The 15,302-nt window shown below is 37.6% G+C and overlaps 1 pseudogene across 1 annotated transcript; it reads right to left on the reverse strand.

Moving 5' to 3' along the window:
• Nucleotides 1–12,252: 12,252 nt before the first annotated feature.
• LOC143870014 (VIN3-like protein 2 pseudogene) lies at nt 12,253–13,111 on the reverse strand (annotated as a pseudogene). Its single transcript, XR_013244920.1, has 2 exons — nt 12,751–13,111; nt 12,253–12,644 (listed from the first exon to the last, which is right to left on the reverse strand). The product of XR_013244920.1 is annotated as a VIN3-like protein 2 pseudogene (transcript).
• Nucleotides 13,112–15,302: the final 2,191 nt, after the last annotated feature.

Genomic DNA, 15,302 nt, shown 5'->3' on the forward strand with positions numbered 1-15,302 from the left:
AATTTGGATAAATGGTGAACTAGGAAGTTTTATCCCTTTGAAAGATGTTTACAATGAGTATAGGGATGAAAAATTCGGACAAGTGGTTAGTGAGATATGACTGTTTTAGTCGACAGTGTTAGTAAGTTCCTAGGATGATTAATGTGTTTGTGAGTTACTAAGTTAATTATGAGTTTACAAGTCCCTAAACTAGTTAGTGGGCTAGGTTGTATGTTTTTTCTCTTGTATTCCTCTATTAAAAGTGCACCAGACACTGTAATGGAAATTTTGTTAAAGAAGAAAATCTTTTCTAATATTTTGACAAGAATTCTACTTCTTGTTTTTCCTCCACAACCCTAAGGATTGCGTTCGTCGATCTGAACTGTATCACCTTTATTTTGATTGCCTTGTGAATAAGGAATTTAACAATTCATTTAGTGTAGAGAGAATAAATTTAAAAAACCAGAACAAAACACGACCAGAGAATACCTTCTTCGAGGCAATGTCCATTGATGCCTTTACTGTACACAATTGAATTGTAGGGAGAAAAAGTAGAGGGAAGAACAGATCTAAGCTACAAATTACTCCTAGAAAGAAGAAAAGGTACAAGTTGCGTATTGATGTGTCGATAGAGAGATTTCCCTTGTTTATATATTTCAAAGACGGTTGTGGATTGATAGTTCATAACTACTTTAACAACAAGTGCACTGTTAAGCGTCCACCAGCCGCTATCCAAATGACAAGATGACGCATAACCTCTATCCTTCGTGTCGCTTCGATTAGTACATGTATCTTCAATGCCTTTTATTTGAATCCCCAGTTCTTAATGGCGTTCGAAATGCTTCTCACACGCTCAATCAACAAATTATATCCAATCAAGATTTTATCCTGTGATTTTAGGCAATAAATTATTCCAAATGCCTAAAGCATGGAAAGAAAAAAAATTCCAAGAAATTTTTTTTCTGATAGAACCAATAGTTCATTATCAAATGGGTCTTTCCGCTCTAATACTTTAAGTAATCAATATTTATAACAGAACACTATTGGATCAAATGACAAAGGTATTGTTGAGAAAGAGATGGCTTTTACCAAATGAAATGAAACATTTGATTCATGTAATAGGAGAAAGATTTCCCATTCCTTAGCTAGAAAAATATGTGGCCATAAAAGAGAGATTAAGTGGAACAAAATTAGCCAGGAGGTAGAATTCTTGATAGGCGGACAGCCAGAGCTTATTACTAACTACATCAAATAGTTTCCAATAGTGTCCGCTTTTTTCAACATAGAATGGGCGAGAAACAATTTTTACATCCATTTTAACTTAAAAATGGGTGTAAAATTTGTTTTACACACATTTTACGTCGAAAGAAACGTAACATTAATGAAAGATGTAAATCAATTCGAAAATAAAACAAATGCATGTCTGTTGAAATAGTCCTTGCTATCTGCTCCAATAACGAATCATTGGTTTAATTGAATAAGTGAATAAAATTGATAGACCTTTCTCTTCATGTCAAGTCGATAATAAGAATAAACATCCCAGTTGACAAAGCCTAATGGGAAGTGATATATCCTCCCTTTTGATTACTTGGGACACTCAGCAAGAAGGGTACATGGCAATCAGCCCCACATCAGCCCCACTGCAGTCATTGATACACTGCTGCTGGGTGTCCCAAGTAATCAAAAGGGGTGGATATATCACTTCCCGAGACTAATTCAATTTGTTTTGCTCCGCAGCAGCGATATTCATGGGCCGGTACGTCTTATACAAATAATATTCACAACTAGAAGGTTTTGGTAGGGCTGCAACTCGAGCCGGGTTTTACCCGACCCGCATCGACCCGACCCGAAAATAGCCTGGGTTGGGTTCAGGTTTCATGGGTTTCGGGTCGAGCCGGGTTGAGCATTCAAAAGCCCGCATGAATCTCGGGTCGAGCCGGGTTTGAAGGGGCCCGACCCGACCCGACCCGAGTTACATAAGTTATAGTATGTACATTTTTTTCTATTGTTAGTTTTAAAGTTAAAAGTGAAAACCTACGCACCCACTGTTATTGTATGTGAGTGTAATTTCTGCTTCTATGAGTTGAGTTGATTCAAGTGTTTGATTCAGCATTGTTTGATTGTAATTACAACATTGTTTGATTACAACATTGTTTGCTTCAAGTGTAATGTGAGTGTAATTACATCATTGTTTGATTCAAGTGTAATGTGAGTGTAATTTCTGCTTCTATGAGTTGAGTTGCCTTGCCAAACAAGAATTTTCCTTAAAAAATTGCGTCAACGTGAAAAAACCCGACCCGACCCGAGATTTATCATGGGTAGGGCCGGGTTTGGGAATCGTGGGTTTTCCAAAAAAAAACCCGACCCGACCCGACCCGAGATATTTCTCGGGTAGGGTTGGGTTCTCCAAAACCCGACCCGGCCGACCCGAGTTGCAGCCCTAGGTTTTGGACAGTAAAAATAGGTTCAAAAGAAATGGAGTCCTAGGAAAATTACTATAATACACTGAATATTAATATCTATGACAAGTGGAGCTTCCTCTCTGTTTGGACCATTGCTTTCTCAAAATCCAAAACAAACAGGGCCTTATATAATATTTGGTCAAACATAATTTAAAACTTTGGAAGCGTTAAAAAAAAGAAAGAAAGATTCCAATCCTTATGAGAGCTAATATAATACACTGAACATTGATGGCTATGACAAGTAAAATGTCTGTTTGGTCCATTTAAATGTTCGAAAGCCTAGAAATAACTATTCCAATCTTGGTTTGATAATCATAGCAAATATATAATTTGGTCAAACATAAGAATCGTTAAAAGGGATTTCCCAAGGAATTTCGCGGAAAGGCATTCCACAGCTTACTTTTGCATGAGAGAACAGCCACATAGGCGCACTTTTCATAAGCTTTTGTCTTATTCATTTAATTCATCTGAGATGGCTGCTCTCGCATCCAAAAGCCAGACCGTTCGGCACACTTAAATTATCTTAGGGTCGATTTTTTTGTGGGCATTAAATGTGTTTTACCAAACGAGAGAACTGGTCATCGACCCATATTCAGCCAGTAGAAGTCCAACACAGTACATACGATAAATAGAAGGGTTTGAAGATGACTCTACATCTTCCACCCAGGCTTGCTTTTTTAGAGTTCAAGGGATTCTTTTCACTTGCCATGGATCTTCCCAATAAAATGAGTTGTGGGTTATTGAGTTCAACATTTCTCTTCCATGTCACCCTCCACCTCTGCTCTTCTTATCAGTAGAATCAGGCACCACAGGAAACGAAACCGATCGACTAGCTTTGCTCGCCTTCAAATATGTAATAACCGATCCTAAGGGAGCCTTGACCTCATGGAACAATTCTCTCCATATCTGCCAATGGCAGGGAGTCACATGCAGTCGTCGCCATCCGCAAAGGTGTTGGAGGGAGAATATGAGTTTCAAGAAAAGAAGATTGTTCTCTTGATATCAAACACACAAAGAAAGTAACCCAAGTTGTTGTATTACTCAAAACCCTTCAAATTTCACTTAAAGAACTTGCAAATGAAGAAGATACATAGTCTAAAACATAACCTACATTCCAAATCCGAATTTAATAAGACTTAAGTAATCTTAGCTTCCCTAAATACCACTAACACACAGTAAATGACTAGCACAATTCCAAAATACAAAACATAGTCCCTAGGCCATTAAATGCCACAAAGGAGATTTCCAATATGGTCAAGAATCTTCCAAGCCAAGAAGTCAAGTGGATAGATGATCATGATCTAGTGGTCAAGATTAAATCCCAACAGCCCCCCTTAAGCTAGACCACTACAATACCGAGTTTTGCCTTCATCTTGATGAATGTATCGGTCTTCAAAGCCTTCGTAAAAATATCTGCAACTTGATCTTGAGTCTTGCAAAAACGAATGTTGACAATTCCACCATTTACCAAGTCTCGAATGAAATGATACTTGATCCTTATGTGCTTGCTTTTGCCATGAAAAACTTGATTCTTTGTGAGTGAAATAGCCGAACTATTATCACAAAATAAATGTGTACCACGTTCTTGAGGATGTTTGAGTTCTTCTAATATCCATCGTAGCCAAAGAGCTTGACAACCCGCCGAAGATAATGAAATGTACTGCGCTTCCGCCATAGAAAGAGCAACAACCTTTTGCTTCTTTGATGCCCATGAAATTGCACCCGAACCAATGTTAAAAATATAGCCGGAAGTACTCTTGCTATCATCAACACTTCCGCCCCAATCATTATCACAATAACCAATCAAACTTGAATCTTTAACTCTTCCATAAGGTATCCCATGATCAACCGTTCCACTTACATACCTTAGGATTCTTTTACCGGCTTCCCAATGACTTCTTTTTGGTGATTCCATAAATCTACTAAACATACTCACCGCAAACATAAGATCCGGTCTTGTAGCCGTCAAGTACATGAGACTACCGACAAGACTTCTATAAAGAGTTGCATCAACTCCTTTCTCATCCTCATTCTTGCATAGTTTCAAACCAACTTCCATAGGTGTGCTAATATGTGTAGCACCTTCCATTCTAAACCTCTTTAGCAAATCCTTTGCATACTTCTTTTGAGAAATAAAAATTCCATCCTCTCTTTGGTTGACCTCAATACCAAGAAAGAAATGGAGAAGACCCATGTCGGTCATCTCAAATTATTGCATCATATTTCTTTTGAATTCTTCACACATACTTGAACTATTGCCAGTAAAAATTAAATCATCAACATATAAGCAAACAATCAAAAGCTCACCTTTAGTGTTCTCTTTGATGTAGAGGGTGTGTTCATAAGGACACCTTTTAAAACCATTCTTCATGAAATATCCGTCAATGCGACTATACCATGCCCTTGGTGCTTGTTTCAAGCCATATAAAGCCTTCTTCAATCGGCACACTTTGCTTTCTTCACCTTTCTTCACATAACCGGGAGGTTGATCAACATACACCTCATCTTCAAGAAACCCATTTAAGAATGCCGATTTGACATCCATTTGATAAACCTTCCAACTATTTTATGCCGCCAAAGCTAGAACCATACGAATTGTCTCAAGACAAGCAACGGGAGCAAACACTTCTTTGTAATCAATGCCATACCTTTGCTTGTAGCCTTTTACTACTAAGCGAGCTTTATACTTTTCAACTTCACCACTTGCATTCAACTTTATCTTGTAAACCCACTTCACACTGATAGTCTTTTGCCCATTTGGAAGCTCTGTTAGCTCCCAAGTATTGTTCCTTTGGATTGAACACATTTCTTGATTCATTGCTTGCTTCCACTTTTCTTCTTGACATGCTTTCTCAAAACTAATCGGATCGGCATCGGCAAACAAAGCAAAATTTGCCAACTCTTCATCTGTAATTCTTCTAGACTTTTCATAAATTTCTCTTATGCTTTTCGTCTTCCTTGGAAGAGAGTTGGGGCTTGTTGAAGACGATGAAGATGATGGAGCCAAAGAAGATGGAGAAGAATATGGAGTGATAGTAGGAGCCACATCCTCTTCATTTTCTTCAATTCCACCATCATGAGTATATTTGCTTTCATCCATATCTACCAAAACTTCTTTCTTCTTCTCACTTTGATCCCAATTCCAACGTTCTTATTCATTGAACTTCACATCCCTACTTACGACAATCTTCTTAGTCATGGGATTGAACAACTTGTACGCTTTTAAATTTTCACTATATCCAACAAGGATACATATTTCAGATTTATCATCCAACTTTCTTCTTATTTCATCCGGCAAATGAGAGTAGGCAATACTACCAAAAATTCTCAAGTGAGAAACACAAGGCTTATGACCACTCCAAGCTTCTTGAGGAGTCATACCTTGAACACTTTTTGATGATGCCCGATTCAAGAGATAAAAATTCTCAAGTGAGAAACACAAGGCTTATGACCACTCCAAGCTTCTTGAGGAGTCATACCTTGAATACTTTTTTATGATGCCCGATTGAAGAGATAAATAGCACATGCAACGGCTTCCGCCCAAAACATATTAGGCATCCCTTTAGCTTTCAACATACTTCTAGCCAATTCCATAATCGTCCGATTCTTCCTTTCGGCAACCCCGTTTTGTTGAGGTGTGTACCAAGTGGTAAGTTGATGCCGAATCCCATTCTCTTTCAAGAAATTCTCAAACTAATGAGAAACATATTCACCACCTCTATCGGAACGCAAAGTTTTCAACATGAAACCACTTTGCTTTTCAACCAAGCTCTTGAAAGTTTTAAAACATCCAAAGACTTCCGATTTTTCTTTAAGAAAATAAAGACATGTCTTTCTACTATAATCATCAATGAAGGTGAGAAAATATTGATTACCTCCAATTGATGTTGTTTGCATAGGCCCGCATAAATCCGAATGCACTAGCTCAAGAGGATTTGATGCCCTCCATGCCTTTCCAATGGGAAAAGAGTCTCTTTGATGCTTTCCAAGTGAACATCCTTCACACACTTGATCTTGGCGGTCGATATTCGGCACGCCTCTCACCATATGCTTCTTGTTCATGAGAGATAAAGTGCTAAAGCTCAAGTGACCATAGCGAAGATGCCATAGCCATGACATATCTTTGACAATAGTGTTGAAGCAAGGAAAAGCTTCACTTTGAAACTTTAGAGGAAACATCTTGTTTTGAGTCATTCTCACCTTGGCTATGAGAACATGATTCTTGTCTTTGATTTCACATACATCTTCCTTGAAATGAACATCGTGCCCTTTCATTAGAAGTTGCCCAACACTCAAGAGATTGTGCTTTAGACCGGGAACATAGAAAACATTGGAGATACGCTTGGCGCCTTTCTTTGTTTGAACAAGAATATCACCACTTCCCCTTACGGAAAGCCTCTTGTCATCACCCGTTCGAACTTCACTTTGGAGAGATTCATCCAACTTTACAAATACGCCTTTGTTGCCGGTCATGTGGTTACTACAACCACTATCAATATACCACGTCTCTTCAAGAGCCACTTCTTGCACATTACAAGCAAGAAAAAGTGTGTCTTCTTCTTTACTTTCTTCTTTCTCATGCATGAAGGTGGAGTCTTTCTTGCTTTCTTCCGCAATCTTCTTTCTACAATACTTCATGGTATGACCAAACTTTTGACAATGATAGCATTGAATTTGGGATAGAGGTCTTCCTCTCCCTCTTCCTCTTGTAGAAGAACCACCTTCATCTTTTTCATATTCTTGATTTCTTTTTCCACCATTTCTCCCCCTTCCACAAAAAGAATTTCTTCCTCTTTCTCTTCCTCTTCCTCTAGAGCCTCCCCTAAAAGAGATTTGAGTTTGAAAAGCTTGTTCTAGAGGAGAAGAATCAAATTGCTTCATTCGTAGTTCATGGGATTGGAGTGATCCCAACAAACTTTCTATGGATAAAGAAGCAAGATCCTTTAATTCTTCAATTGCAACAACAAAATACTCAAAATTTCGAGTCAAACTTCTAAGGATTTTCTCTACTATCCTTTGATCTTGAATATCTTCACCGTTTACTCTCAATTGATTCACAAGAGAAATAACACGATTGAAAAAATCTTCAACCGATTCCGAATCTTTCATCCTTAATGCATCAAACTCACATCTAAGGGTTTGTAATCTTACCAACTTTACTTTGTCTTCTCCTTTGTACGATGTATAGAGTGTATCCCATGCTTCTTTTGCCGTAGTCACCGATGAAATTCGTTCAAAGATGACTTCATCCACCGCTTGATAGATAAAGAACAAAGCCTTCTTGTCTTTCTTTCGATTGTCCTTCAACTCATTGAGTTGTTGTGGAGTGAGAGCCGCTTGATCCTCCGGTTCTTCAATGCCGGTCTCAACAATATCCCATAGATCTTGAGATCCATACAAAACCTTCATTTGGATGCTCCATTGGTTGTAGTTCTTGCCATTGAATCGAGGAAGTTGAGGTTGCAACATATTGGAAGCCATGATCAACCTTAAACCTATGCTTTGATACCACTTTGTTGGAATGAAACCAACGAGGTTGGAGGGAGAATATGAGTTTCAAGATAAGAAGATTGTTCTCTTGATATCAAACACACAAAGAAAGTAACCCAAGTTGTTGTACTACTCAAAACCCTTCAAATTTCACTTAAAGAACTTGCAAATGAAGAAGATACATAGTCTAAAATATAACCTACATTCCAAATCCGAATTTAATAAGACTTAAGTAATCTTAGCTTCCCTAAGTACCACTAACACACTATCACATCAAAAGTAAATGACTAGCACAATTCCAATATACAAAACATAGTCCCTAGGCCATTAAATGCCAGAAAGGAGATTTCCAATGTGGTCAAGAATCTTCCAAGCCAAGAAGTCAAGTGGATAGATGATCATGATCTAGTGGTCAAGATTAAATCCCAACAAAAGGGTCATTGCCTTGAACCTCGCCGATCAAGGCTTAGTTGGACCCATGTCTCCCCACATAACAAATCTCACCTTCCTCAATGAAATTGACCTTACAAACAACCAATTCTACGGCCAAATTCCCCCAGCCATGAGTCGTCTATCCCATTTGCGTTATCTCAATCTAAGCCTTAATTCATATCAAGGTGAAATACCGGCCAATATAACAGCCCATTGCCCAAAACTCACAGCCATGAATTTAAGTTACAATAATTTTGTTGGCGGAGTTCCCAACAAGTTCCACTCACTCTCTCGGTTCGCTTTCTTAAACCTTATACATAATAACCTCACAGGAAAAATCCCACCTACGCTTGGGAACCTTTCGTCACTTATCCAGTTAGAGCTAACATTGAATGGTCTGGAAGGAAGCATCCCATACGAGCTTGGACAACTAGCAGCCTTGGAATATCTTGAAGTCGGAGGTAATTATTTGTCTGGTATGATTCCTCCCCCGCTTTACAATTTCTCGTCTTTAGTTAAAATCTCTGTCGCGGATAACCAGTTGCATGGAAGCCCTCCATCTAACCTGGGCCTCTCTCTCCCTAATTTACAAGCACTTCTCATCGATCTAAACCTATTCACAGGACCCATTCCAGTCTCATTATCTAATGCATCACGACTTTCAAACCATGACTTTGGTGGCAATAGCTTTAGTGGATTCCTGCCTATGAATCTCGGAAGCCTTCAAGATCTCTATCATCTTAGCTTTGGACATAATCAGCTAGGAAGCAGAGGCAAATCCAACGACATGATTTTTCTCACTTCCTTAACCAATTGTACTAGTTTACAAGTACTACAACTGCAGCCAATTACTTAAGTGGTGCACTGCCCAACTCTATAGCTAATCTCTCAACTCAACTGACATACCTGACATTAGGAAGCAACCAGATATTGGGGAGCATCCCTTCAGGTATTGAAAATCTCTCAGGATTAACGGGAGTGGGCATGGAGATGAATTTTCTCACAGGTATTGACCTTGTACTTGGAAAGCTTAACAAGCTGCAAGTATTGACCTTGTACACAAATGGATTGTTCGGCCAAATTCCATCTTCCCTTGGCAACATAACTCATTTGTTAAGACTTGATTTATCTGAAAATAAATTACAAGGAAGTATTCCATCAAGTCTTGGAAATTGTGGATATTTGAATGAATTAACCCCTCGTCAAAATAAGCTTAGTGGTATCATACCCACACAAATTCTTAAGCTTTCCTCTCTATCGATATACCTTGACTTATCCCATAATTCTTTCACAGGGTCCCTTGCATCAGAAGTTGGAAGCTTGACACAACTTGGGGGATTGAATATCTCATACAATAATTTATCAGGAGAAATTCCCAGCACGTTAGGCAGCTGTCTTAGTTTTGAATACCTTTATATGGAGCATAACCTCTTTCAAGGAACCATTCCTTTATCATTGATCAATTTAAAAGGTATTCAACAGCTAGATCTTTAGCACAATAACTTGTCTGGAAAGATTCCAGAATACATGGAAAACTTTCTCTTTCTCGAGTATCTAAATTTGTCATTTAATGATCTTGTGGGTGAAGTACCAAAAGAAGGGATTTTTAAAAATACGAGTGGGATTTCAGTTCAAGGAAACAACAAGCTTTGTGGGGGTATCCTAGAACTACAGTTGCCAGCATGCCCTGCCCAAGTTTATCAGAAACGTGGAATATCTCATTCTCTAAGAGTAATAATTTCAATAGTCGGTTTGGTTTTATTCTTTACTATACCATCTTGTCTCTTTGCTACCTTCTATTGGATAAGACACTCGAGAAAGAATCCTTCTGTTACGTCATCTTTGGATGATCGATGTTTAAAGCTTTCTTATGCAGAGCTCCTTAGAGCAACCAATGGGTTCTCTTTGAAAAATTTGGTTGGTGCTGGAAGTTATGGTACCGTCTACAGTTATGGAATCTTGTTGCTAGAGATGTTCACAGGAAAAAGTCCTACGTACCGATAGCATGTTTACGGATGGCCTAAGTCTCTATCAGTTCGTTAAGATGGCTCTACCAGATCGAGTAATGGAGATCACTGACCCACAATTGCTCTCAGAAGAAGTCCCAGTTGTCAACAATACTAACAACGAAAATCATAGCAATATGAGACTTAGAATGCATGAATGTATGGTCTCAATGTACAGAATTGGTGTCTCTTGTTGTGCAAAATCGCCAAGACATCGAATACAGATGGATGACATCGTCAGAGAATTGCATGTGATCATAGACTTATATCTTGGACGTGGCATCTATCGAGATATGCAAACTGGGATGCCAGATTTACATGAGGGTTCATCTTATCTTAGTAATGACTAAGGTGTTTATCGAAGTTGATTGGTTCGAGGAAAAGAATCATTCCAAACATTTTCTCATACCCTCATCTTGAGATATGCATGGAACCACATATGATGTATATGCATATTATGTAATGAAAATGCTTTCTAGTAAAATTGTTTAGGTTATATCGTTCTTTGAAGCAGGAGATTAAATTACCCACCCACCTTTGTAATATAATTGCTCGTGAGACTGGTAAACCATGAGTACTTTGGTGGCTGATTACTTTACATTATTAACAATATTAGTGGATGGATTGGAAGAACCCAATGGATAGGTCCCACCAAGAATTTTATCAAATGATCTCACCTACTAGTAAATGTTAATTTTTCAATGCCCTCCAAATGGACAGTTTAAATTAAAAAAAAACAGTGAAGGTAAAAGTAATAGTATACATTTAATGGCGTAATTCTTTTTAAATGAAATAAATATATTTAAATGGCTTTCTCAAACAAATTTAATCCATAACATAACTTGTCTTGATCCCTCAAAAGATCATGATGAACATATGCATGCCCATATGTCCAAATGGAATTGTCTGAGATGAATCAGATAATCTGATTCAATGAGAACTTATCCTGATAGTGTAATTTAGTAAAGATGATTCATATAATCTGATTCGATGAGAACTTATTCTGACTAGTGTGATTTAGTAACACCCAGTTCGTGAATATATTAACCGATCTAGAATTAAATCTTGACGTGTATGTCATATAACATGTATCGTAGAGTTATACCTACAGGTATATGTTTATTCTTATTATCATGAGAGAAGCTCATCGTGTAGATAGAAAGTAGCTAGATTCATAGCTGGAAAAAAATTCTATGATATTATGTTATGACCTGTATACATCGAATTTCTAGTCAGAGGTCTTGATTGTGATCGGATAGTCATGCTGCCTATCCAATAGCAATGTCAAGTATTTAATCGAAGATTCACAAATTATTTTGTAAATATATTTAATCATAAACATGAATATTTTCATTAGAATTTTGGGCGTTTTTTTCATTTAGGCACTATTTTGAGAAGCTAAATGATTTAGGCACGAACTCAACTTGTAACATGTGCTTTAGCCAGCTGTTCAACGCGGTTTAAAGCTTTTTGGGAATTGTAACAACAGGTTAAGCATATTGAGCAAGGTGAGTTCATGCATATTATCAAAATATGGTTGTGCTGATATCATTTCGTTTGATAAGTGACTTTGAGTACAGAACTGCTGGACTCAAAATTAGATGCCGCTATGGGGTAAATTTTCTAGTCATTTTATCCTCTGATTGAGTTTGATGTGATGGAATGACAATTTTTCCCCAAAACTAGCTTTTGCATGAGATGAGACACATAGCCCATGTAAAGAAATGTTATTCAATTTTCATGTAAGAGATTCCATAAATATATGGCTGAAAACAAATGAAGATCATACCAACAAGAATGAAATGGCAATTTTACCCCTACAAGAACTAGAATGCTTTACCTTCGGCCCGTCTTTTATACCAGCGGCATCTCCATGTCGCTGAGGATGAGATCAAAGACCATGCCAACGGCACAAAGATTGATGGTCGCCTTCTCCACCAACTCGATTTCCACACACAGGCTGGTTTAAGAGCATGTTCTGAATCTTGCATTTAACCCTATTTTCATCCACGATGAGGACGCAGTTAGCTTGTTCTTCAGCTCAAACCCTGTCTCGAAGAGGAAGCACCAAGATCTGATACCAAAAATCGTGTGTTTGGTATGAGCAAAGTACAGGTTGGTTCTGCTGGATAGTCAGTAGTATCAGCTTTTTGATGCCATACGGTGTAACCTGCAACCTCTTCTGATATTGCATCTTCTGAGCCCAAAACCACAATAACAGAAATCGAAGATGCATCTTCGAAGCTGATAATGGTGGGAGACATCAAACTGGCATCTGCAAATGTTAAGCACTCAAAATGACTTCTTGATACTGTCCATGTTTGCCTTACGAGCAAGCAAAATATACTATCATGTTATAGGGATTTCCAAGCAATCCATACCCTGCATCTTAGAATCAGGGAACACTTTCAAAACACAAGAAAGTATAGAGTCTAGCGTCTCCAATGCAAAATCACACAGCTTCTGAACCTCTGTACCAGATGAGTGCCTGTTGACAATGCCACATGCCAAAGATCCAACTTTTGCCTCAAGCTTCTTTGCTGCTTCATCCACAATCTCATGTAGCTTTTGGTATTTTTTGGTTCCACCGAGAAGTATGCGGCTTAGAGAGACCCGATAACACAGTACATCAACTCGTCTAGCATCCTTCGCTATTATTAGCTGTTGCCTCCAGCATCGTACCTGCATCAAACGAGAAAGGGTTTGACTTGAAAGCAGAGTTTTAGTTAGCCATTCAACCATTGTTTGTAAACTCGCACTAGGACAATAACTTACCCAATGTAAACGGAGTCAACTAGGACGAATTAATCATTAACTCAGATGAAGAGGGGAAAGGGTGTTTAAACAGTGATCTACACCTTGTATTACAGTTGCTAACTTCTCATAAAAACAACATACGAAATGAAAAAGATCAGGATAAGGTAGGGACATTATTTTCTGTCCGAGAATTTTCAAGTGACTAAAAGTTGAGATTTTGATGCTTCAAGTAGTAACAATCCAAAGTTAGGAGCCAGAAATGCAATTAAGTAGGTTCAAAGGTACGTAGCTTACAAAGTCTAATAAACGCCAAAGAAAAAAGTTTGAAGATTAACATCACCAGTAGGTTTTGTTTAAATTTTGCTTACAATATAGAGCAAGGCCTCCCAGCCCTTTAACAGTGAACAAGACTGATGCCCTGTAACATATAAAATTTACCCAAAAAGCAATACATTATTCTCGTACAATGGGAATCCTGCCGGGATTGTCACACAAAGGAAAAAAAGAGCTTGTTCATGGTTCAAAGTTGAAACAAGGTCTTGAGGAATTAAACAAAACCACAGAAACATAATAAAAGGTAACAAATACTATATCAAATCCTCTACGCCAATAAAAGCAAACAATATCAACCATGTGACAGGTCTTTTGCGAGATTTAGGTGAAACATCATCACATGATTGCAGGAAGAATTGGTAAACAGGCATGTACCTCAGCTCTTTTGCCCTCACATAAACAATACCTAAACATGTCTTTTCCATGTGCAGGTATCCATTGATTCCATTTCTCGTAAGAAACCAACGTAACTGTTACTTTATCCTGGTTAACCATAAAAGTACAGATAATCCTAAACTGAATGCTTTTCGCTTCTCACCCAACCTCAGGATGTTCCTTGGAAACATGTTAACAAGGATAAACAAAAATAATCATTCACAAAAACTGACAGTACGACCGAATGAAACTGTTAGTATAGTCGAGTGCCGATATTGTAATTGAAATTGGTTAATAACAGGATGTAACGAAGAACCTCAAGTAAAACCAAGTGACTTTTTCAAGTAATTGATTGTGATATGTGTACTTGTAAGGAAAAAAATCCCTTTCCTCAAAATAGAAAACTGGCAAAATCCAAACTAACCAGGTTACACTGCACACTTAATAGATGCCTGAGCAGAAATAGAACTTTTATCTATGATTAGTGGACACAGACACAGGTGTTGCGTGTTGACACGGACACGAAGTGTCGAACACGGCAAACCCCCAAAATTTAGAAATGGGGACACTGCTAAAATAGAAAGTATATATGATACCACAACAAATATTAGTCAAAGAAGAGCTTAAAAGAGTTTATAATAAAAGAATAGTTAATATTAAAAGAGGTAAACACAATATGCAAAAATAAAACAGAATGTCACACTTGACTCAACACAAAACAATGTCCACACACCCACAATAACTTATACTAGTACAGTTGAAAGTGTCTGAAGGAGTGTTGACGCAGGTGGAGATGCGTGTCATGTCGGACATGGAAGGATACGTGTGTCAGCAATAAATTCAAAGTGTCAACTAAATCATAGCCTTTTTTCAAAGGGTAAATGACAGATATACTAATCAAATCAAGGAAAATCTAGAAAGCGGCCGAGGTGAACCCCAAGGCTAAATCAAAAGGAGAAGAACAAAAAAAAAAGTGCCCGAGAAAAATCACTCCTTGAAGCATTAGAAGCTTGCCTTATGATACCCAAAATACAAACATGGATATGGACATGGCCGCAGGAATGGAGATATGACTCCATATTTTCCAAAATATCTGACCCAAATACAGATATAGGTATTCTATACAATGACATAGGATATAAGACACGTATAAATTAGATGGAATTAATAAAAAATTCAAAAAAACATTTATAAGATACATACTCGAAATTATAACTGCAAATATGTGACAGTAATAAGAGAAAACATGATAATTATAAAAAAAAGAGTGACATGCGTTTGAAACATGAAATTTATTTTCACATACTCTAAATCACTCAGGAACGAAAAAGTTATAGATTATAAGATACAAATCACTATTTCTAATTACATAATAAATAAATATCTAATTTACTCAAGCTTTTGGAATGAAAACAAAATGGATATTTAACATGTTTCCTAGAAGTACTAGCACTCAATTCATGTAAAA

Source organism: Tasmannia lanceolata, unplaced genomic scaffold (genome assembly GCF_043159265.1).
Source record: "Tasmannia lanceolata isolate RefF3 unplaced genomic scaffold, GAP_Taslan_0.1 ptg000003l, whole genome shotgun sequence".
Classification (NCBI taxonomy): Eukaryota; Viridiplantae; Streptophyta; class Magnoliopsida; order Canellales; family Winteraceae; genus Tasmannia; species Tasmannia lanceolata.